The sequence below is a fragment of the Amblyomma mixtum genome, chromosome 9, assembly GCF_055824585.1.
Source record: "Amblyomma mixtum isolate Tamu chromosome 9, ASM5582458v1, whole genome shotgun sequence".
NCBI classification, from domain to species: domain Eukaryota; kingdom Metazoa; phylum Arthropoda; class Arachnida; order Ixodida; family Ixodidae; genus Amblyomma; species Amblyomma mixtum.
The window spans coordinates 51,666,598-51,690,172 of NC_143020.1; the positions used below are offsets into that span (position 1 = coordinate 51,666,598).

Genomic DNA, 23,575 nt, shown 5'->3' on the forward strand with positions numbered 1-23,575 from the left:
TTCAGATATCTGAACAAACTGATGCCGCTGTGTAAGGTAGGAATCTAACCATTGTACTACTTGCCGATTATTTAACCACCACCTTATTTTTAACAAAAGATTGCCATGCGATACCCGGTCAAACGCTTTTTCGAAGTCAATGAAAATTAAATCTACCTGCCCATTATTGTCTAGTGACATCATAATTTCATTTGTGATATGAATAAGCTGCGTCACTGTCGACAAGCCTTGCCGAAACCCGTGCTGGCTTTCAATAAAAAAACCGCTTACCTCTAGGAATCAACTCATGTGCTTGAAAATAAAATGTTCTAATACCTTACTGGACGTACATAACAAAGAAATTGGCCTGTAATTCTTCACGCAAAGCTTGTCTCCTGATTTGTGAATCGGTATCACCTTTGCTGTTTTCCAATCGTTTGGAATTTCTCCTGTCCTGAGACTTTCAGTAAAAATAATGAAAAGGTATTTAGCGCACCACTCAGCATATCTGTACAGAAAAGCGTTATGGATATCGTCTGGTCCAGAGGATTTTTTTGTGTTCAACTGCAACAAAGCCGAAACAATACCCTGCTCGTTAATAATTAGGTCTGGCAGATTGAAATGACTAGTTCGAGATTCGGAGACTGAGTTGCTGTTACTCAGGAATACAGAAGAAAAGTGCTCATTGATGGCAGTCGCTAAGCAGAGGGGGTCGGTAACAACTGTGCTGTTAAGGAGAAGTTTGTTAGCCGGGTAGTTTTTCTGTGACAGATGCCTCCAGAACTTTTGGGGGTCAGTTTTTAGAAAATTGTGCATCTTGACATTAAAAAAGTGGTACCGTGAAGTTTTTATTTTTGAACGCAGTTCAGCCCGAAGAGCCGGCAAGGCACCACCAACATTATTGCTTGACCTTGATAAGCGCTTCACGCGACGTTTTAACTGTATGATCTCGTGTGTTATCCAGGGACACGCCATTTTCAGCTTCTTATGTTTAAGCGGCACGTACTTGTTGATACACTAATGAACCGTACTTTTGAATTCTAACCACAAGTCGTTCACACTTGTACGCCCATCAGTTCAAATACGTTCATTTTGGGGTTATTTGTAAGCTTCACGATCATCCTCGCAGGTAGAAGCTGAGACTGAAAGGTGTCTACAGTCTCCAATAACATTTAACTGTCGAAAGCTAGAGGTTGTCTTTTATTCACTGCGCCAATTTCATGTAGAATGGCACTGAAAAGCGTGCTTTCCTCTGGGTCTCTGAATACCGCTTCCACGGGATGGTGCAGGCTCGTACAGCCTTCCCATACGCTGATCATAAATAAGCTGTACAAGCCAACGAAGACGCAAGACAAGAGTAGAAAGCAGTGTTTTCTGCATCACTTCAGGAAAGCGCACCCCAAAGCAGACGTGTATCTGCTTAGTATCTGCTTTGGAGAGATTAGTATTGAAAATGTACGCCACATATTGAGTAGCCTCTTACCTCTTGTCACATTACTGAATGCACCAGGCCCACCTGCTTTCAATCAACGCCGCAGCACTAGTCCAGATCGCATAACTATTAAATCGACATGGAAAAGATTGTATTCAATGCGAGTTGCATCTGCTTTTTGCTGAAAAAAAGTGATCTTTTCGAAATGCGCTTGGAAAATTGATTAATCTTCATTCTATTTCCTGGATACCTTGCTTTCCACATGCACTGCAACACAATGCTTTGAAAAATACCGCAGCGAAGAATGCTTCAAGAGCATATTTTGACAGGACGTCATATATTTTCCTACAAATTTGATAAGACATCAGTAACCTCACCTTCAAAGCCAAACTTACGCCACCATTGTCTGCGATGTTTTCGTCCACATTGTTAAGCAAATAAGTTTTATAACTGGACTCATAACTTTCAGTCACGATCTGAAAAAAATACAAAAACTCTCAGTGTCATCTATGGAGATCGCATGGAGAAGTGAAGTTACCAGTAGCTTTTGCAGTATTGCTACTAGCCTGGGTACAGGTTTGTCACATGGAAATTCCCTAGTGGACTCTATGTGTAGTAGTAGCTACCGTTGCGGTAGTTTTCTTAGATATTGTAGGTGTATTTGAACTATGGCTTTTGTGAATTGGGTTGTAGTTACAAATGCTAAAAAAGTCTAAATCGAACTATATCTGGATACGAATGAACTGAAAGGCACGTAAGGAATTCAGAAGTTCAAAAGTTCAACAATTCTACTCCTAGAATGAATTTTAGAGCTTTAACCATATGGGCATCACATGCTATTCTGTAAAGTTCTTCAATTACATTTCCCGTTTAGTAAACTGCAGAAAATGGGAGCAAGTGTAACAATTTATACCCTCGAACAAGTCTTTATAGCTCTGGAGTCAAAGCTGGAGGAAATAAGAGCAAGCATTATTCTGCTGCAAAAAGCCACCACTCGCAATAACACGATTAGTAGAATGGGAGAAAAAGGTGGTCGAGGATTTCACTTGTCTGTCTGGTATAGAAAGCCTACAGGAGTAAGCAAACTCTCTAGAGATTAAATGTTATGGTGTAAAAAATTGTTCCATGACAACGGCATAATGTTGAGCTATTTTTAAATCGAGAACACTGTTTTAGTAACCAAAGCTTAATGATTACATAGAACAGCATACAGAGAGACGCGTTCCAACGCTCATCCGAAAATTCGTTTGTTTTCCTTTTATTATAGTAATGTATTACGCCATTCAGATTTTTTCCTATCATTGTCTACGCATACTTCTCTACCCGTCATTCTTTCCGTGCTTCGCACAAGACTTCAAATAAGAAGATATTCCTCCCCAAATATTAGGTTGCAACTGAACTCGAACTGCTACATCTTACGTCGGAAATGGGTGGCGTGGGCAACGCTTTCTTACGACAGGTATCGGCGGACCACCGGTGTGTTTGTAAAGTAATGGCCAGGTTCTAATTTTTTTTTATTTTAGATTGATAATCGATGATTTCGCGGGTGAAAAGCAGGACGTGAAAAAATGAATGGATTCCAGAGACAAATAAATGCCCGGTTTAATCTTCATCCAGCACAAATAAAAGAACAAGTTTGTCGTCGCGTCAATAAAACACGGTTTTCTACTGCCGTTTCTGTACATGTCCATGTTGTCTCTCATAAGTAGTAGTACGGCAGTGCTCCGCAGTTTCGGGTCTAAACATCGTCTCCGGGCATTGCGTGGCGCTTGAGAACAGTGGTCTACCGGGGACCTCATCTGATGAAGAGGCTAAATGATTCTGACTTACAACAGACTGGGCTGCTCCACTAATTCGCACCATGCGCTCAAGCTGAGAGAATTCCTTCGACATCGGTGGAGGCTTGAACTATGACGGATGTGTCTGGGGATCTCAATCCCCTTCAAACACTGCAGCCTGGAGCTTCGCATACCGGTATGCAATGACAGCCAATTTAGAAAAAATTTCTTGATATGGGGAGGTGAAAAACAAACAAAGCATTTCAAGAATCAAGCTGAGATATGCGGTGTAACTTAAAGAAATATATATATATATATATATATATATATATATATATATATATATATATATATATATATATATATATATATATATATATATATATGAGAGAGAAGCCAACAGCTACAGAAACCGAGGGCTACAGGGGATTTGTAATTAATTTATTTATTTTGTGGTGTTGATCAATTCAGAACATTACTGATTATGTTATCGCTTCAAGCTAATTGATTAGCTGGACGCTGGACGTACAACATTCGCTTCGCTGCTTATGAACGTGGGTGATCAGCACCACAAAATAAATAAATCTAAAAAAAATCCCGTGTGTTCCTTGGCATATGTTGCTGTTGGCTTCTCTCGTATGCATAATGAGCCCGTCAATCCCCTTCCCTTGTATATATGTATGTATATATATATATATATATATATATATATATATATATATATATATATATATATATATATATATATATATATAAATGCGAGTGAGGTACTGATGCCATAGCTTTCTAAAACCAAGAAAGTCGTTCTGTAAAGCCAAACACGACGCAACCGCACCTAGGAAGCGTCGCTCAGTCAGTGTTGCAATGACCATGGCGCCCTGTTAAACAACTCTGCGCTATTTTTACTCCAGCCTACATTTTGTTTTGCTGGTTGGCCAGGTGAAGAAACAGGATTCTTCTAATTTTGGCCACTTTAGCATTTGGGACGGGGGAAGAAAAGGTGTCATGACTCCTTACAACTTTGTAGACGGGTTGAACAGGGCTCATTAGGCTTTGAAGCACTTCTCAAGTGGACGCTGCGATTACACTGAACTTCTTGAAAACCTAATGGACAGTAATACTGTTTTGTGCAGAAAAAAAACACTTATATAGAACAAATCGTTGTCTTTGTTATGATATCACCATGTATGCCGCTAGGAGTTCGTCTTACCCCTAATCACCAGGCTCTGCTAGTTAATACCTATTTAGTAAATATAAGGTAAATACTGCCCTCATTCGTATGGCATTCACAAAAAGGTTGCGTCCTCTGCGGCTCATAATCCGCTCCTGAAAAAAATTGCCTTGTAACATTTGGGAAAGTTTCTCAAAGACAATTCATGTTCTCAAAACTTTCCTCGCTCTTTTCTTCCTCATTATATTCAAAAGAAATTCATTATCGAACTTCTGTCGCATAACTAAAGAGGGAAAAATAAATACATTACAGAAGAAAACAAAGATTAATTCAAGCTTAGTAAACAGTGAGTCAATGTCTTGGTCAAGCATGTCTCTCTGAACAAAATTTGACACCAGTTTTTTACTTTGCTGGAAATCATTGCACTTCAGTAAAAGGAAAACAAAACACCCTTGCAATTTTTTTGTGATGCGTACATTGAAATGTGCGAAAACGGACGCGCCCAGTATCGCTGTCTACTTCCAATCGTCAAGCTTGGGTAGGTGGTTTGGTCTTCAAAAGGCGCTATAGGTGCTCCCCTAAGTTTAAGTTCTTGCTTTCTATTCCCCCAACCAGGATACAGCGTTTTGGTTAAGAAATTAAGCGCACAGATAACTTAAAATGGCCTTTTTTGGTCCAGAATTGTGCATTTTCTTCTAAAGCTTATTAGGTAAGAGAGATTGGAAGGCAACGAAATGTTATTTTGGCAAAAGTTGCGCGTAAAGAATATTCAGCATTTAAAATGGCGCGTTTTTACTGCGTACAAGGGTGTCTGACCATGCTCGGGAGTCCCGTAAGACGGCCAAATATAAACTGAACTGTGGTCAACCTTGATTTTGGCATACACTATTTCACTTCCACCGCTCCTCAAGGCGAAAGTGCATATGCAACGAGTCCTCTAACTTGGGAAATTGATTTTTCAACAAATCTTCACTGACCATTTTCAGGGTTCGCTCTTTCTAATAGCCGGCCTCTCAGCGCATTAGAAAGAATTTCCGTCATTTCCGGTCATCTCTTCGCGCCGCAGTCCGGATAAATCTCATTAAATAGCTATGTGGCTCTACCGTGTCTGCGTGAGGAAAATGCTGTGTAAAAGTCCTACTTCGCATTCGTAGCTCTCATTCCACTTGAAGCTATTTGTGAGACACAGACACATCGCTTTCAATTACTGCTTTGCTTCTTTACCCTGGTGTCGCAGCTTCATGGCTCCTCTACGCACGGACTGCATTCCAAGAGCAATAGACTGCTCAAGCGTTTTGACAGCCCTGAGCTGTGTTGCATAGCCATCGAATATAGCGCAAATTCGATAGCTAAAGAAGATTGCAGACGCAGTTTTCCGATCTACGATACCTGTAGTCCCCTTTTGTGTATCCTATTTTGTAGATTTGGGGGGGCAATATTGAAGAGTTATTTGTTCAACCAAAATTCAGGTATACACGGGGTTATTCAAGAAGCTTCATATTTTTGGTGTTTCCGGTTTTCAAGACAAAAATTATTTGCTCTTTGGGGACGTTTTTGTTCACGGCACAAAAAATTCAAGCTTAATATTGCTATTACATTCACAGATTACCCAGAAATGGTACCTTGCGCAAACGGTTGGTTCACTAATTCACTTTTTTTTTTCATCGCGCACTTAACCTTGTGGAACACAATATTTCAAATTGTATGCGAGGCGTGACTGCCTTTGGTTACACAATGGAAACCCATTTGCTACCAGAGTGACTATTTCAGACTTCCGACAGTCTTCTCCGCAGGACATCGCTAAAATGCGTGCAGAGGGAAAGAGTGGTTAGCCTATGATACAGTGATGTCAATGAAGGGTACCTTTATTACATGTGTTCGGACCCTCTCCCTTCGATAGATAACTAACTCATCGACGTTCTGTACAAATGGTGTCATACCGCAAGCAACAAAAGAAGAAAGAGGGTTAAAATCTTGAACTGATTTCAGAAAATAGCGCTCTTAAACAGTACAAGAAAATCGCTCATTCATTGCCGACGCTTCTACTTTTCTCCACAGGCAAACTGGACTTTATTGCAAGTTCATTAGTGTGCTGCATTTAGGTTGAACCGAAATTTTACGAAATCTGATCGGTGCGCAAGAATCAGATGAAACTGGAGTTCACAATGTTAATCTGGTATATGTGTTAATAATATATGCGGTTTGTGTGATCGTTGCGAGCATCAGGTGAAACCTGAGAAAACGATTCTAACCATCTTATTGTTGCATAATACCTAGGAAGCGTCAAATCAAGCCGAATAATAGAAAAGTTAATACTTCGCTGTTTACCTTGAGCGACACGTTGTGAAAAGTACATATTTTAGAAGCCTGCTGTTCAATTTTTAGACGGGCATTATCTTCAGCAAAATTCAATTAAATGTAAAAATTTTCACTGAACTTACCTTGTACATGTCGTCGATAGTGTTGTAGTTGCTTTCCTTCATATGCCTTTCTATAGCAGCGAACGATAAATTTCTGTAAACCTGAAACAGAAAATCTCTTTCATTATAGCTTTAAAGAAACATCAATTCTTCAATTGTGAAGCAAAAGGAGCGCTTTCCTTCTACCATTCCACCGCACAGAATTTTGGATCAACTTCCTTTAAGCTCGCTGTTTTTGTTTCGGTAGCAACTTCAAGTTTTGCGGCTTCAAGTCACGCTGGTGCCTTACACGCTGTATTCTTGGGGAATGGGCTCCAAAATCGTCTTTTGTTCGCGTTATTTCAAGAAAATAATATCGAATGGCATTCAGAAATGCGACGTGAATTGAAAATATAAAAGCACCATGAACTATTCTGTATTTTTTGTAGATAAATTGCCTATGTGGAAGAGACAAGGTTCGAATAACCTATGTTGATTAGGGCAAACATTAGCTACGTTTGATGCTTGAAGGCAACAATAATTTATGGCATTAATGCTTCCCCGGATTGGCTCGTTGACGGCGACGAACTTTACAAAAATACATGCTTAAACTTCGGCGAAAAAAAATATATCCTCATATGCAATGTTAATTTCAATTAGCAATTCTTTATGATCGTTTTAATTAAGAACTTCTTGTTCTCAAGACCGACTGAGCCTTACCAGAATGTACGAAGAGGCAAATGCATTACCTGTTGCGTGTGGTAGTTCTCTAAACAGCCGACATTTACTCTCACTTCTCCTCCGACATCATGCGTGGAGGTGTTTTAAAACCAATGTGGATATATTGTTTGCTTTTCTTGCGGAGTCACAATATATTGATAGGCTAAATGTGATCAGTCCGTCTATAGAAGACAGAGGGCTCTTTATTATCGAATGCAACGCAAAACACAGAACTTGCGCTGCACAACCCTGGCATGCGTTACGCTTAGAGGTTCTTAAACCTGCATTGCAGGGTGCGACCTTTTAGTGCGAAGGCATTAAATTCTGATTGCACATCAGCAATGAACTCCGGTTTCTGCGTTGACCAGCAGCAGCGGTCCCAACAATTCGTTATGTCGTCACCATGGTATCAAAGAAAAATAAAAATTCTTGCGAAAGCGCGCCGTGTTGAACCGAGTACTTCCAGACTGCGAGCTTAGCCGGCAATCCGTATGTAGCAAAACCGCGTTGTTTCTTGGCCAAGGAAGGTGAACCTAGTGTATGCATTGCCTTACGATAGTATCCTGATGAGTAGGTGTACTATCAGAAAGGAAAAAAAAAATGAGGAAAAATGGTATACATTGCAAAGAAAAATTAAAAATAATACTTTCGAATTTAAAGTATGTCAGCAGTCTGAAGTGCCTCCGTAATTTTATACAATAAACTGTTAGAGTTACTGGGCAAAGAAAACTTGCGCTGTACATGTAGGACGCTAAAAATTACTGAGCCCAGCTTTGTTAGTTGTTTCGTTCTAGAAATGAATGCCATGTTCGTTTAACGCAAGCAAAGTAGCAAGAAAAGTGGAGCATTGCGTTATTGCGGCTCGGTGCACGGCTTCCTCAGATAATGATGCCTACTCCAATGACGATGACCACGAGACCGAGTGCCTCTATACACGCAGTTTCGCCGACGAGGTTATGAATCACAGTACTGCGCTCTGAGCACGAAAGAAAGCCTCGAAACCACAACACAAGGCAGCCAGAAAGTTTAGAAGCAAGTATCATTCACCGAAAACTGAGTTGTTGCCCTCGAGTCATGTCCTGGAATATTCATTAGTCTCTAATTCAAAGATGAAGACAAGAGTGCATGGACGGTACCGGAGCTTTATCGGTTTAGAGATGATCGAAGACATCGTTCTTAAAACAAGTCTTCAGCCTACGCAGCACACAGGAAATGCCAATGACATGAACACTCCCGAGATCGAAGAGTTGTCGGAAACATTTTTTTATTTGGGAGCCGGAAAGAATTCGAGGTTCGTAGAATGGTTGGCTCTCAGACGATGCTATCCAAAAAGTTCAGATATATTGTATTTTTATCCTTAACGAACACACTTTATCCAATTGAATGTCTGATAATTATAGACATCTTCATTAGAGGGGGAAAATATTGAGCAAAATATAAGAGCACTAAAAACCGGGCAAATATTTAATTGCTCAAATAAATATATCACCCAGAACGCATTAACTTGTTAAAAACAGGACGAAAAGTCACCAGGCAACGGGATCTCTTTGTTTTCTATGTAGTGGAGTACTGTAGGCGACCATTAGGCTGTAAATGTGTAAACGGTAAGGAGAAAATTTGCCCCCGCCTTTAGAGACCCTTTATTATTAAGGCTGCGATTTGACCAAGTTGTTACTGAGTCACTGTTAAAATGAGGGAGAATAGTGCAGACAAATGAAAGAACACGATACCCAAGTGCTTTGGCGTTTAATGCTGCCACAATGACTCCACTGTGCGGCTGAGACGTAAAAAATTCAGGGGGGCACTTTGTTGACCTAAAGTGCGGTGAGGCGAAAGCCTTAAATAAGCGCGGGGTTGCTGCTTGTGTCACTGATGTGTGGTTAAGATGTTAAGCATCGCCTCTAAGAGTGGAACGCGACAGCGTCTTGCAACGCTGCAGGGAGTCCATAGAACGCCATCGTCCGTTCAGTTCTGCGCCTTGCTCGCCGGTAAATTGGTTTTTGAGGAAAGGAAATGTATCTTTCTCGCATATGTAGGTGGACACCTAGACCTCGCCGTAACGAGAAGGAAGGAAGATGGGACACCGTATTCACTAGACGCGGCTTTGTTCATTCCAAACCATCGAGCTGGCGTGGTGGAGTGGTTAGCATGCTCGTCTCGCACTCCGAAGACCAGGGTTCGTTTCCCGAGCTCGACCAATTTCCTACTCGGTTTTATTTATTTATCTGGCCTGACTAGAAAGGTTAATTAGGCTAATTGGACAATTAAGCAATTAACCAAACTCACTCCAACTTCAAGCATCGCTATACGATCCCTTTATTGGTTGCATGGTTACTAGCCAAAGTACAATTGGCCCCGTTTGAATTTCGCGCACTGTGACGTCACGACCATTTCGACCAATTGAAAAGCGTGACATTTCTGTCGACAACTCCTGCTTACAACGATGAGGCATTAAAGGCTTCCGCCTTAATACCGTTCTACTGTTCTCTGGCTACTTTTTGCAGAGATGCCACAACTAGTCTACTGGCCCATAAGGCTACCTGAAGACAGAATGACTAGTATTTAATGTGGCCCAACTAACAGTATTCAATATGAAGCTCAACCGCAATAAGTTTCAAGAATCCTTAACAATGCCTCACCAAAGTGGTGGCCTAGTCATTTGAGCATAAACCTCGCATGCGGGAACTGAAAGGTTCACTTTATATGGGTACAAGTTTTGCTCTCGTCTTCTTCTTGGCTTCTTCGTGAGGAAGTGCTTAAGAAATTGGTCTGGAACCCACATTTAGTGCAAGCAAAAAGAAGAAAAACGCGTTATGCGTTGTTCACTGTTAGATTCTTAGTCTTTTTACCGAAGGCACTCTCTTAGTCACCGCAGCTCTGTCTGAGTCAGATCAATGCACCAGAAGGCCGCTGACCTGATCGGCTAGACTCAGCTGTTTTTTCAGCTCCACTGAGTTTAGGCGAGCGCTCGGGGGGGGGGGGGGTAGACTAGAGAAAGTAAAGTATGATTTGAGAAGTATTGCATGTGGAAGGCATATCGGAGTCAGCGATGAGTACACTGCAACTGGTGTTGCGGAAACAAGAGAGATAAAGTTCATAAAAATATCTAAAAGGGTAGGTTAGTGATACATATTGAAACGCAAACAGCGCAAACAGAAGAAACATCGCATGAGCGCTGTTGATAGAGAGTCTATGCGGGTTAAACACCCGAAATGAACACAGTCTGCTTCACTTGTTTGCACCAAGATGTTCCACAATGAGACTCCTTATGTTTATCAGGCCTACGCGCGGTTGAAGCTCTTGTTCGCGCTGTACCTGCGGTCGTTTGCTAAAAGTTTACAAATAAAATTTTGAGCGGGTTTTGTTTGTGGGTAGTCCTGTTACACTCCTGCTTCATGCAGATGAAGCCATAATGAAGCCATACGGAGGCGCAGTGCAGTTGGGACTACATAAAAGTGCTGCTGGGGAGTCTAGCATTCAACTAGAAATTCCCGGGACAAATATGCCGTATATGCCGCACCTTTACAGAGCACGCTCAGAGAAGAGTACTAAAATGTCCACACGTAAGCGCTGCAAAATAAAAATTAAATAGTCAAAGCTTCCCAAGAATCATAAGACAATAGATACATTTTTTTTCTTCCGAACAATAAGAGAGCGGCACAAAATGCCCAATGGATTCGTTCAATCTGTTAGCATCATAAAAGCAAACGCTTTAAACACTGAAAGTACTTCAATGATAAACAGTGTTCTGCCTTCTGAGCAACAAAATTTTTATTTTTAGACATCGATTTCTTTCTGCTGATTCAAGCTTGTTTCTGTGCTGCAGGTAAGTTATTTTGCGTTTTTTGTGCATTATTATTAATTTTTTAAACGCCCTGACTGCTCCCGCTCTGGCATCGGCATTCTATGAATAAATTAATCAATAATGAAATACTTGATGGTCCGGGCCTGGACCTTCGTAACGAACACCTGTCAGGTACACGCGGTCTCTCCACAAAGCTAACCAGAATGACTAACAAGTGGTAAGGTGAGGCCGAAGAGAGAACTTTAGGGAGCAGCAGCATTAGTCAAATGCGTTTTACATAATTCCTTCGGTGATGATTATATGTTAGCGTGAGCAGGATAATTTTGTTTTCTGGTGCTGGCATTCTTTATAGCTTTCTACCTTTTTTTAATATGCGTGTTGTGGTTACCAGGCAGATTTTAATGAGCATTTACTTTCTGGACCGAAACCTGCTCCTGAACACCCTTCTTTAAAATGTACAGTTCCTGTGGGTACAAAGCGCAAAATATAATGAAAAATATCGTTCTTTTCTCGCTCCTCACGATATTTCACGTAGGAGCGATTTCCAACGCATCAATGGCATGTTGCTCTGCTCGCTTGATACGATGGTTAACGGCGCTAAACAATGTGTTACAAGCTAGGCACTTTCTTTTTCCAGTCTTCGATGCCAATAAGCAATAGCTTTTTTTTTAGGTTTGGAAGATTGCATATAGTAAACAAAGTGCTAAGCGTAGTCCAAGGCAAGCGAAATAGAAACTAACTTGCACTGGCGTGTCGTGTAAATCTCGTAGCTGAATGCATATTTCTCACGAACGTGCACTATTTGTGTCATATCCTAGTGCAACCACATAGACATTCCAGAACTGAAGCCCGCCGTTTATAAGAAAGAAAACAGGTATTTTTACGACCGAGCGCATCCAGCAATCCCTACTGTTGGAAGACTGCGCTCATAGTACCCCTAGTCCCACTTTCCATACCTGCATTGAACAAGTGTGGTCAACACCTTTGATGAAAAAAGCTTAAACTTGAGGTAAATATCTAGATCAGGTATTCAATGTGCAGTTCAAGAAAACCCGAATTCTGTAAGGTACTTACAGGCTCCGTCATGTTCCTATACTGCTCAGCAAAGCACTTCGCACTGGTGTCGCACTTTCTGTATGTATCATTGGTGAACAAGTCACAGGGTCTATTCCTGGTTCTCCGGGGAACTTGAGAAGAACAAACCAACAGTGTGGGCAGAAGGGAGTATGAATGTATGGCACATTTTTTTTTGAAAAGCGGGAGAGGTACAGGTGCATTTCTTTATTCTGTTTTTATGACACCCCTAAAAGTTTTCCATCACAACAACTTATTTTTACTTCCAAATAAAGAAAGTCGACAAATAGTAATCTACAGAAACCGCACATAATCTGGGTAGCATTTACAAAGAAACTAAAGGCGGGAGGCGATTGCTATCACATAGGAATCATATTAGATGTTGCGACAAGCTATGCATACAGGTCACTAACACATTATTTCTCTCGCCTCCTTGAATAATCACAAACACACATGAGTGCGCTTCTCAAACGCTGTTTAAAACACTTCCGTGCTTGTGATGATCACGCTGGTCTACTTCAGCGAACCAGATTTAGAAGGTATTCAAGTAGAACTTTTTGCTTGTTTAATTGCCCAATGTTACAGGAAGATTAGCCAACAGGAACAAACGGAAGAGAAAGACATAGAGAAGCGCTTCTTCTGAAACCAAATAGGTTAGATTGTATGAGCGACACCTCACTGTTTCTGCACGTGAGGCAGGATTTTTTTGAAGGTCGCTGTTGAGTTTTCAGCATGAATATGAAGCCACGAATCAAGCATGCCTGATAAAGGGTAATGCTAGGATAAATGCAAGGTAATGCTAGGTAATGTAAGGTAAATGCTAGGTAAGGGTAATGCTAGGATAGGTAATGCCAAGGATAAAGGGTAATGGAGGGTAAAGGGTAATGCTAATTCTTTGAGCTAATCACACTACGTTGCCACGCTTTTTAGTGCCGTCTATCGGCTTTAAGTTATCCATGTTATTTTGCATTGGGCCTGTACTTGCACCACGTGTCAGAGTTAACATATATTTTTACTGTTTTTCGAAGTTACCGTTTTAAGTGGCTTTACCTTATCATACACCCGCCTCCTGCAAGCGGGCTTCCTTATGCCCTTGGTTTCAATTCAATTTATTTCCCTGAAAGATTCTGGCGGATTTATAGGCAAAAAGCTGTTTCTTACAGCTTGACAAAGGCCCACAGAACCTCCAACGCAAAACCAGAGCAACACCAAAAGCAAGCACATGCAGCAAGGCACGCACATGCCGAAACGTTTGTCGTGCGCGAGGAAGGCGTGAGAAATAACAGTCCGATCACGTATGGTAAGGTTTACGTTGACCTTGCACACGTGGCTCTCATACAATAAAATAAGGCTGAACCAAACGTCGTCATAACTCAGATATTGACCTCATTCGACAAAAAACCTAAAGTGCCTCGGGAGGCCAAAAATATTCCGCAGTAATTCACCACAGCGTCTCCCATAGTCGACGTGCAGCTTCTTAAGTTGCACCCCACAAATCCATCTATCAAATTCGCAAAGAAATGATTAAACCCGCTCTTCACGCGAAGACAAGCAGCTTTCAGTGTTAAGCAGGGGCCCGCCGCTGCAGCAGAGGGCGCGTATCAGGCTCCACCTCTACGAGCTCTCTTCGTTTGAGCCGGCTTCGGTGGTGGCCTCACGAGGCCGTGGCGAGCCACGCGTTGCTATGTCCGCTGTATGCATGACAAATACTCGACATGAAACGAAAAAATAAGTTGCGGTCTTCAAACTAACACAACTGTGGGCATTTTAGGTGAAATTCAGTGCCCAAGATTTAAAATTCCCAGATCGCTACGCCATTCCACGTCATTGTAATATTGGCCCGAAAAACACAAGCTCTCCTTTGAAAAAATATGGTAACTTTAAAGCCGTAATGAATAAACAGGCCTCCAGTAGTGGCGATTGTTCCCCACCGTGTACGATCACGTCATTTTGTTACCATCCCAATGTGAAAGAAGGAGAGTGAGCAGGCTTTCTTCATTATAATTCACAGCTCAGATAATTTCTTGCTGAAAAACGCAGTTCCAGCAATGCAGCCGCGTCCGACTTTCGCTATACGATTCGCAACAAAGAACCAAATAAAAAATTACCATGCGCATATCGCCTATGGAACAGGCTTAAGCAAATAAAAAAATATTATCGCACAAGACAATAAGAAAATATTCAGCTTTGCATGCCAAAAAAAATAACTATAAACGAAAATTTGATTTCCTATAGAACTAACTGTTACAAGAAGAAAAAAAACATGTCCGGGAGCAAACCAGAGCGACTACAGTGACTACAGGTCTTTTTGTTCATCTAGTCTTTGTGCAGCCAAGTAGTTACAATTGGGGCATGTTAAAATGAGCTAATACCGCACAGGTGAGTGCATGTTAACGTAGAAATTTTTATATCCTTGGACGGCATTTGTGCTCAAAATCGAAGTGCCACGCTAAATTAAGATAGAAATTTTTTTGGGCCTGCAAGTACTTTTGCTATGTAAACGTCGCGGTGAAGTTGACAATTTAAAACGTACCTAATTACCTTTGCTTAGAGCGAAATCAGATGCATTTAAAAATGTGCCCACAACTAGAAAACAAAAACTACAAGTCTGCGATAGCGGATTCTGTGGACATTTTTCCCAATCGAAGATTATGATGCCCGGTGCATGTTCAGCACTTGGCTACGACTTATTTAAGTGCTTCAGCGGCTCAAGTGATTCCTTGCATTTAGGCGAACCACTTGTACATTTGTTGGACATGTCTTCAGAAATATAGCTTGCTTTTATGATCGCCCGACGCTGAATAATTAGTGTTAGCTTTTATTTCTACTTCTTATCAGTGGATATTGTTTTCACTACTATTGACTTCTTCCACAAAACTAGCTTCCTGAAAAATATTTTTTTTGCGAACATCGGACTAACACCACGACGAGCCTTAAGTTGTTTGAATGGTCGGTGTGACTGTGTGCGTGTATAAGCTAGAACGTGCCTCAATCGCGCAGATTGTACCCCCTAATTAAGACTCAAACATGTAGGCAGGAATATCCAGGTTTTTGTTTCTTCCTCACAGTGCATCTTCCCGACTTTGTTTGTATTTTGAGCAGGTGGTAGGGCTCATACTTCACGAGATTTATTTCTCACTTATAACTTGCAAACCTCAGCAGCGTAAGTCTGCATTCGCGTGAATTACGCAAAAGTAGATCAAACGTTTGAACTAAAAGCAAAGTGTTGGTCCTTTTCACGTGATTAGTTGAGAAGCTCCAATAATATACTAGCTTTTCTTTCCCTCAAAAGGTATTATCACACTTACATGTGGTATGGAGAGCAAGCAGAAGTTGCTCTGCAAAAAGTACGCCGAAGCCACCGAAGTTGAAGGATCTAAAAAAAAATGCCCACAATTCATAAGTCAGGTGAAGTGTGAATAAAGCTTAATATTGTCTGTGCTCATTTTTTAGAAAAGTCACAAAATCTCCAATGTTGGGTCGTATTCGTTGAGCGACGTTTTCCGGCACAAAAAGCCTGGCGTGTATTTAAAAACCTTTCATTCACAAAACCACAAACCTTTCATGCACACCACAGAAATGGCTAGCGGTTTAGCGTTATTAGGCAGGAAATGTGCAACAACACAGTTTTCAGTGGTGTACACCACCACCACGTGCCGTCTTTGTCAAAAGTAACCAGGCTGCACGTTTTTCTTCATACTCGTATAATAAAGTTATTATATCAGCCCTCAAGCTCCAAATCTCTGTATGGTAAGGAGAACCCCTGTTCTCACCTTCCAAGAACTTTTTGATCTTTAGCGAAGACGTGAGGGCTCTGTTATACGAATGAGAAGCAAACCATGGAGCCTGGTTGCTTTTGACAAAGACTTACCTCAATGCGTGACTAAGATGTCCACTGACTCAGGCAGCCAGTTATGCTCGACTTCAACGTTTTGATCGTAAGTGCCAATTTACCCAATGGACGCCGGTGGCTTATGCTCTAGAGCCGCTTTTCTTTGGCGATGTTTTTAATGCAGTGCTTACTGCTTTAGTACCTTGTTTATGCGACAAATATGATTTGATAATCTCGCGCAGTGGGTACGCGCCATTATTTAGAGGACAACAACAACAACAGTTTAACACGGGGCGTGTTCGGCTGTGGCGATAACCTAGTGCGGTCGCAGAGTGGCCAGCGAAGCTGATCAGTTCATGCCACTCTTTATTTATTTATTTCACTTGGAACAAACCCACAAACACTGCAAGCAAACTAGCATCGGAAGATCTGGCTCGAGGTTTTTCCATCGGGATAGTACTCTCGCACTAAAACTAAGCCAAGCTGGCGATAAAATCCTATTCCAAATCTATTCAATCAACCCTGTGCTCTGCGAGCTGTGGCCACCTTATAGCCCCAAATTTCTTAATACCGTCCCTAGTACTGAATCTGCAAGATATGCAAACACAACCGCATACCGCCGGCGGTATCCGAACCCACAACCTCCAAAATTTCGCGTCCGAAATAGCGAAGAATTGGACGCGAAATTCGTAGGTCGTGCGTGCGAATCCCACGGGCGGCATGTGGTTGTTTTTTGTCTGCTTTCTAATAAATTATCATTCGACAAATTAAAAAAAATCCCCTATACTCCTTGGTTTCTCTAGCTGTTGGTTTCCATCATGTTTGCAAAAACATGTGGCGTCTAAACGAGATGATTAAAAACTATATGCAGGAAATTCGTTTAGTTTTCCTCAGCAAGATGCGAATAGTCAAAGAGAACGAAGCAGGTTTAACAATGGTTCTGTTCTTTGAGCCCTCATAAAATAACTAATCTGCTCGGATTTAACCCAGCCTGTTTCAGTTTATCTAGCGACAGCTCTTTTGTCCAAGGGTCGGCCGCCTTCTGGTGAGCCTAAAGTTGTGATCCTGTAAAACACACAATGATCACAATGGTTCCAGCCTCCAACAACAATTAATTACGTGAACTGCATGCGGAATGTTTACTGGAGCGATCTGCGCGGCCGACAGCGACAACATGCCGATAAGGACAAAGTTGCTGCCTCTGGCTCGGCCGGACGCTGCTATCTCCTCTCCAGCAGCCCTCAAATAAACGTGGCCCCGGTCGCCTCCTGGGCGACCTCCACATAGATCTCTACATTACTTTATGATTTACATATGTGAAGAAGAGAAACTGGATGAAACAGAGTCTCGTGGTGCTGCTGCGCCTATTTATTTATTTATTTATTGACAGAATACTGCAGGCTCTAATACCGGTCTAAGCAGGAGGAGCAAAAAGTACATAAAAATGAACCCAACAAGTTAATTCGCAGATAACTAAAAAATGGGTAATAGGGCACAGCTGGTTGGTTTATGGGGTTTAACGTCCCAAAGCGACACAGGCTATGAGGGACGCCGTAGTGAAGGGCTGCGGGCATTTCGGCCACCTGGGGTTTTTTAAGCTCCACTGACATCGCACAGTACACGGACTTCTAGAATTTCGGCTTCATCGAAATTCTACCGCCGCGGCCGGCATATAACCCGCGTCTTTCTGGTCACCAGCCGAGAGCTGTAACCACTGAGCCACTGCGGCGGTTTAATGGGACTTTGTGAACAACCAGAAGCAAATACTCAGCAACTCTGAATAAGTAATTTTGTCAGTGGAAATGGTACGGTTAGGTAGCTCAGGTGCGAGTTCATTCCACAGAGTTTTTGTGCGAGGAAAAATAATGAGCATTTTAACGCATTGATGCTAGCGCTCTACGGTATTAATGATTCTGTGTGACTATGTATTGTTAGTCGTGTTGTGATCGGCATAATAAATTAATCATGGCTCATGAAGAGTTTGTTATTTTTTAGTGAGAAAATAAAGTTCTATTTCTGAATTTTTCTGCGTGTTTCCAATGTCTTATGATGTGTAGTGCCATCAGAGTCTTTGGAGAGTAAGTTGAACGATATTTAGGAAAGATGAATCAGATATTTTCTCTGAATCAGTTGAAACGCCTTGATATTTTTTGTGTAAGGGTCCCAGACGGTGCATGCGTACTCAAGTTTCGGAGAGATGGTGGATGTGTAGGCTAAAAGCTTAGTATTGGAAGGCGCCGCTTTTAATTTATGCCTAAAGAAGCAAAGCTTACGAAAGGAGTACATATGTTTGTTATATGCTTATTCCAGCTAAGATTCAATTTCTTTCATTTCGAAGATAAAGGCGTTGATATTATTGTACCTTCGCCGATGTGTGAGATAATTGTTGAATTGAAAAGCCTTCCTCTGACTAGATTATCTTAAAGCTCGCTCACTTATATAGCATGCCTAACTGATTCAAAATCTTTGCCCAAGTGAAATTTACTACACCAGCCATTAATAACTTGATTTTTATGTTATCATTTTTTATATGCGAAGCAGTTCCGGTTCAGAGAGAGCTTTTTTATATCCACATTCCTGCAGGATAATATACGCATTTCGATGACATTAAGTCCAAGAACTTTGAAATGTATGTCACAAAATTACACTAATTGTAAGTACGGAATTCGCGGGACATTTTCATCTTAAACGGCCCCGTTGGTAAAAAGTGCTTAAAGGGACTGTGAGGAGAGCTCTATTAATATTTTTTTAAAAGCAAGATCCGATAGTTCGGCATTTCATGGTTTTGTCGTCGCTTGGCCGGCAGCGACAGCGAAAGATGCATTTATTTTTAAGAAATTTGGATTCGAAGTTTAAAAAGTTTTTCCCGCCGCTCTGATTCAAACTTGGGATCCTCTTATGACGACACAGGACTAAGTGACGTGAAACATGACGTGCAGATGACGTAACGCAGACTCCGTGATTTCTGGCGGCCAGCAGTGCGGCCTAGCAGCAGCCGAAAAGAAAGGTACCGCCGGCCGCCCGTTGAAGGCATCTATCGGCCATTGCGGCCGTCGCTACCGTCGCTTTGTTTACGTTTGCAGCGGCGTTTTGCCAGCGTTACAATGGATCCCATTCTCGAAGTCGTCAACGATACCGTGTACCTTGTTACCGCTAGCGGAATACCGGGAGCCCGCCTATAGCCGGGGAGCAGGCGGCGATTGGTCCCGATACTGCATGCGCGCGCCTAGCTGCCGGCTGCGTGGCGCCATCTGGCGACGTCAAGGAGATTTCCGCATGCATTGGCTGCGATTGAGTGATTCGTGGCTTCTAGTGTCCTAGCGTTGCTAAAATCAAGTAAAAGTGTTTTGTCCTATGACGTCATCACGCTTGTACTTGCGAGTTTGGCCTTTGGCGGCGATACCTGTATTTTGGTTCTTGCTCTTTTCTACGTTACAAGAGCTTAGTTGTCAGTATGAGTGGCGTTTTTGTAATCAGGAGCTGGTATTCTTCAATTTCTTCAACTTCAATTTCTCCTCAGTGTCCCTGAGAAAACTGGCCTGTGTTTAATATAATTTTTCATACGTGAGTAAGCCGCTTACCATAAGTCTCAACAGTGCCCTTAGGAATTCAAAACTGCAATGCTGTCATTCGAGCATCCGCCTAGCATACGGGATGTCCGGGATTTCATCACCAGTGGAGCCACGTACCCACTAGTGATATAATTAGTACAAAATTCTTCTGGCTTGAAGCTCCGCTTCTCTGCAGCGATATGTTCGGAAAATGGATCTTTTACCCACCTTGTGTAAAGAAAGAAGGGCTATAATAGATACCGTTTTTCACAGGACGAATGGCGGCAGCAGCAAGCAGTTTATTATGCTTCCGTGTTAATTATAACTTATAAATCGAGGTTTCAATCCGCACATGAAATCAAGAGATGTGGTTGATAAACAGGTCTCCCGTGTTTTTTAGGAGAGCATTTTGTTGACACAAAATTTAATTATCTACAGTTCATTGTTTTCTTTCATGGAACGTGAACTTTTTGGCATATGCGAATAGCGCTTTTAACGACCTGCTAGCATTGCTCCATTCCAATTTCTTGAATAGTAGCGTTTCTTGGCTGTCCCTGAATATTGTCCCCATCTAAGGCATCTTTAGTCCTCACAATTTTCGTACTTTTTCACATGAGGCGTGAGGTCCAGGATTTGCTATCCATTTCATTCTTTTCCTCCACAAGTTCTTCAGGTTCAGCAAGAGTTCGTTTGCATGTTTAGTGCCTAGAACTAAAAAAGCATGAAAGCGTATAACCTCACAGACTGAATATAAACGGCAGAGCTATCAAAGTTAATAAAGAGCTCAAGGTATAAGACATAAGAAACTTTTTATGCACATAACCAGGCATGATTTAAAAATGCAGGTAGCCTAAAAGCGGTGACGAGGAAACTAGGCATTGCAAAAATTTCATGTATAAGAGGGCAGTGTTGTCAGCAATATAGATACGACCGATAACGCAGCCTAAATGTACTACAAAAATCTATAGAGCAGCCAATCTAATCAGAACGGTACTGAGAGGGGCAGTAGCGCACAGCAATAGCACATCCTGCAGTAACGAAAGAGGAAGTAAAGAAAGCCATGGGAGCAATGCAACGGGGTAAAGCAGCTGATCAGAATCAAGTAACAGCCTATATGTTGTAGGACGGAGGAGAGATTGTGCCAGAAAAACTAGCCACCCTGTAATATGCAATGTCTTATGACCTCAAGCCTACTATAAGCTTGGAAAAACGCTAACATGATGCTTATCAATAAAAAAGGTAACGTCAAGGATTTGACTGATTGCAGACCGATCAGTTGACTACAACGTATTTACAAAGGTAACAGCTAGTACAGTCCGGACAACCTTAGAATTCAATCAGCCAAATAATGCGGCAGCTTTTGTAAGCAATAGTGGATAATAGACCATACTCGCACCATCGATACGGTGTTATAGAAATGCGCCGAATGTAACGAACACCTGCATACAGCCTCAATTCATTACGAGAAACAATTGGAACCAGTGGAAACTTCGGCAGTCATGCATGCATTGCGGGATCAGGGTGTAGATGGGTGCAATGTAAAATTTGCGCATGCGCCAGATGAGTGATTTTATGCCTATCTGGAAATCTCTTCGTTAGGATTGTGCTCAGCGTTTACTGCTGCGCACATTTAAAGGTACCCCAAAAATTATTACAGCATTCATCTATAATCGTGCCTCTTTTAAAGGCATTTAAGTGATTTCGTACGCACTGCTGTACAAGCCTCGCGTTCAATTTGAACGGTCTGAAAACTGGTTTCGACTCATCGTGGTGGCTCAGTTCCTTTGTTCGTTCTGCTACTAAGCCGGATGACTCGACTTCAGTGCCGGTATCGGCAGCTGCGTTTCAACTGAATCGAAGCGCAAAAATGCGCTCATGTGCTGTGCGATATTATTACACGCGAATGAACACCAAGTGGTTTAAATTAATCCGCGATCCTCCACTACGGTGGCTTTAAAGCCAGGCGGTCACTTCGGGACGTTAATTTGGCAAACTAGAATTCTATTGTCAATGGCTATTTAGAAATGTGTGTCCAACCGTCACACAAAAAAAGAACAAACCATTTCGCAGACCTAGATGTTTATGAGAATAATGCTATTTTCGTTGTTCCTGGCCCAGACCCCTTCGTGTTTACTGTGTCTCATATTAGGCAAAATGATGATGCTAGATGGCGCAATTTCTACTGCACTTGAATGATATTCGAAAAAGTGTAATTGTTCTGTTCAGATTATTCTTAAATGCTCCTTTGAAGAAAGCGCGTAAGGTGCGAGAGTCACTTACGGCGGAACTCCAAAAGAATAGAGCGGTGCTTGGAACAACTGGGCAGGAAAATCTGCAAATGATAGGCGCCAACACAGCGCACTAAATTCAAAAGTTAAAAAGAAATACGAAAATGTTTTAATGCTACGGTATAAGTCTAAAACAAATATGGGGTGCATGCTCATTACGATGACCGCGTTAAGCGACTATTAATGCCAAATATGTATTTTCTTCTCACTACGCATTCGAACTAAACGTATTACTTGCTATTAAATAAGGAGAGCTTGCAAGATGAAAAACACCGCCAGCGCATCGGTGGCACACTGGCTTTTGTATTCGTTTCTTGATCTCATGGACACCATGTGGTCGATTCCGGCTGCAACAGCCTTATTTTGACGGGGGAGAATTACCAAAATGCGCCAGAGCTTCGCGCGATGTAAATGCGTTAGACAACTCCTGGCCGTTGAAATTAAGCGAGAATCCTCGACTGCACCGTCACTGCTAGAGCATGCGCCATTCTCCAATGTTGCGCACACCACTTACGTTTTTATTTTTGCCGTCTTTGCCAAAAGTAATCGACCACCTGTGACGGCACAGGCAGTGGCCTCACGGCAGTGCTTTACACCGAGTTGACCTGTGTGGCCCGGCTGCGCGTGTCAACTGGCTAACGTAAGCCTGCTGCCACGCTCTTTCGCTGGATGACAAGAAGTAAGCTGGTAGCATGTGTAGTGGGCAATTTCGCCCCTTCGGAGCGCTGTCATACTGGGCGAGGGTGCAGGCTTACGTCAGGCTGTGTACACTCGCAGTTTACACCGCAGCGCCTCCACTCGGCTTCCAGCCCACTCCGGCCGCCGGAATGGCTTCTCGGTTACATTTGGCAAAGACGGTACATATATAGCCCGGTACAGACAGACTTATGGCCACTGCTGCCAGGCTATTTAGGTGCTTAGGTTGGCACAAACTATAAAAACTACACGCATGCAGCAGACAATTCTTCAGGAACGCGAATATAACTTACCAAGTTGTTTGTAGGATTTAAAGAAAGCTTTTGGGTCCTTATCCCATTTGATGACCCACCTGTAACAAACAGAACAAAACCGAAAATCCAACTATCACTTCAATATTGTTTTATTACTACACCAAGTGCCTTTGTTCCTCTAGTTCCTTGTTTGAAGGGAATCGTTACGCTCCGAACCATATATAAAGAGCTGGTCCCACTGTGTTCAAACTCGATTCGTGGGCTGCGTTTTCATTACGCCTTCCACTTTGCACATATGTTGCTTGCTTAGCTGGGTGCACTTCTACGAAACTTGCCTTACGTAAGCAGTTATTTTATGCAGATCTACTCTGATAATAGCATTAAACTAACTGAGAGGAACGATTGTCTTGAGTGCTCGTCTTTCTTGAGTTGCGAAAATGGCGCGAGAGGATACCCTTCTTAATTTCAGCTCACATTAGCACCAGGAAATTGTTCGGGGGATATTACAACGCTGTGGCACTCACTCGGACGCAGGCCAGCATTTCTTAAAATCAAATTACAGTTATTACAAGAAATTTTTCTAACAGTATTCTAAC

The 23,575-nt window shown here is 42.0% G+C and overlaps 1 long non-coding RNA gene across 1 annotated transcript in view; it reads right to left on the reverse strand.

Annotated features, from left to right (window-relative positions):
* Positions 1–23,038, reverse strand: part of LOC149328982 (uncharacterized) — a 35,419-nt gene extending 12,381 nt beyond the window's left edge. The window contains exons 1-5 of the long non-coding RNA XR_016285416.1: positions 23,019–23,038; positions 15,667–15,734; positions 12,359–12,471; positions 6,802–6,882; positions 1,789–1,887 (exon numbers count right to left, since the gene is read on the reverse strand). This is a non-coding gene — a long non-coding RNA (uncharacterized LOC149328982). The remainder of the gene's footprint in view (positions 1–1,788; positions 1,888–6,801; positions 6,883–12,358; positions 12,472–15,666; positions 15,735–23,018) is intronic.
* Positions 23,039–23,575: the final 537 nt, after the last annotated feature.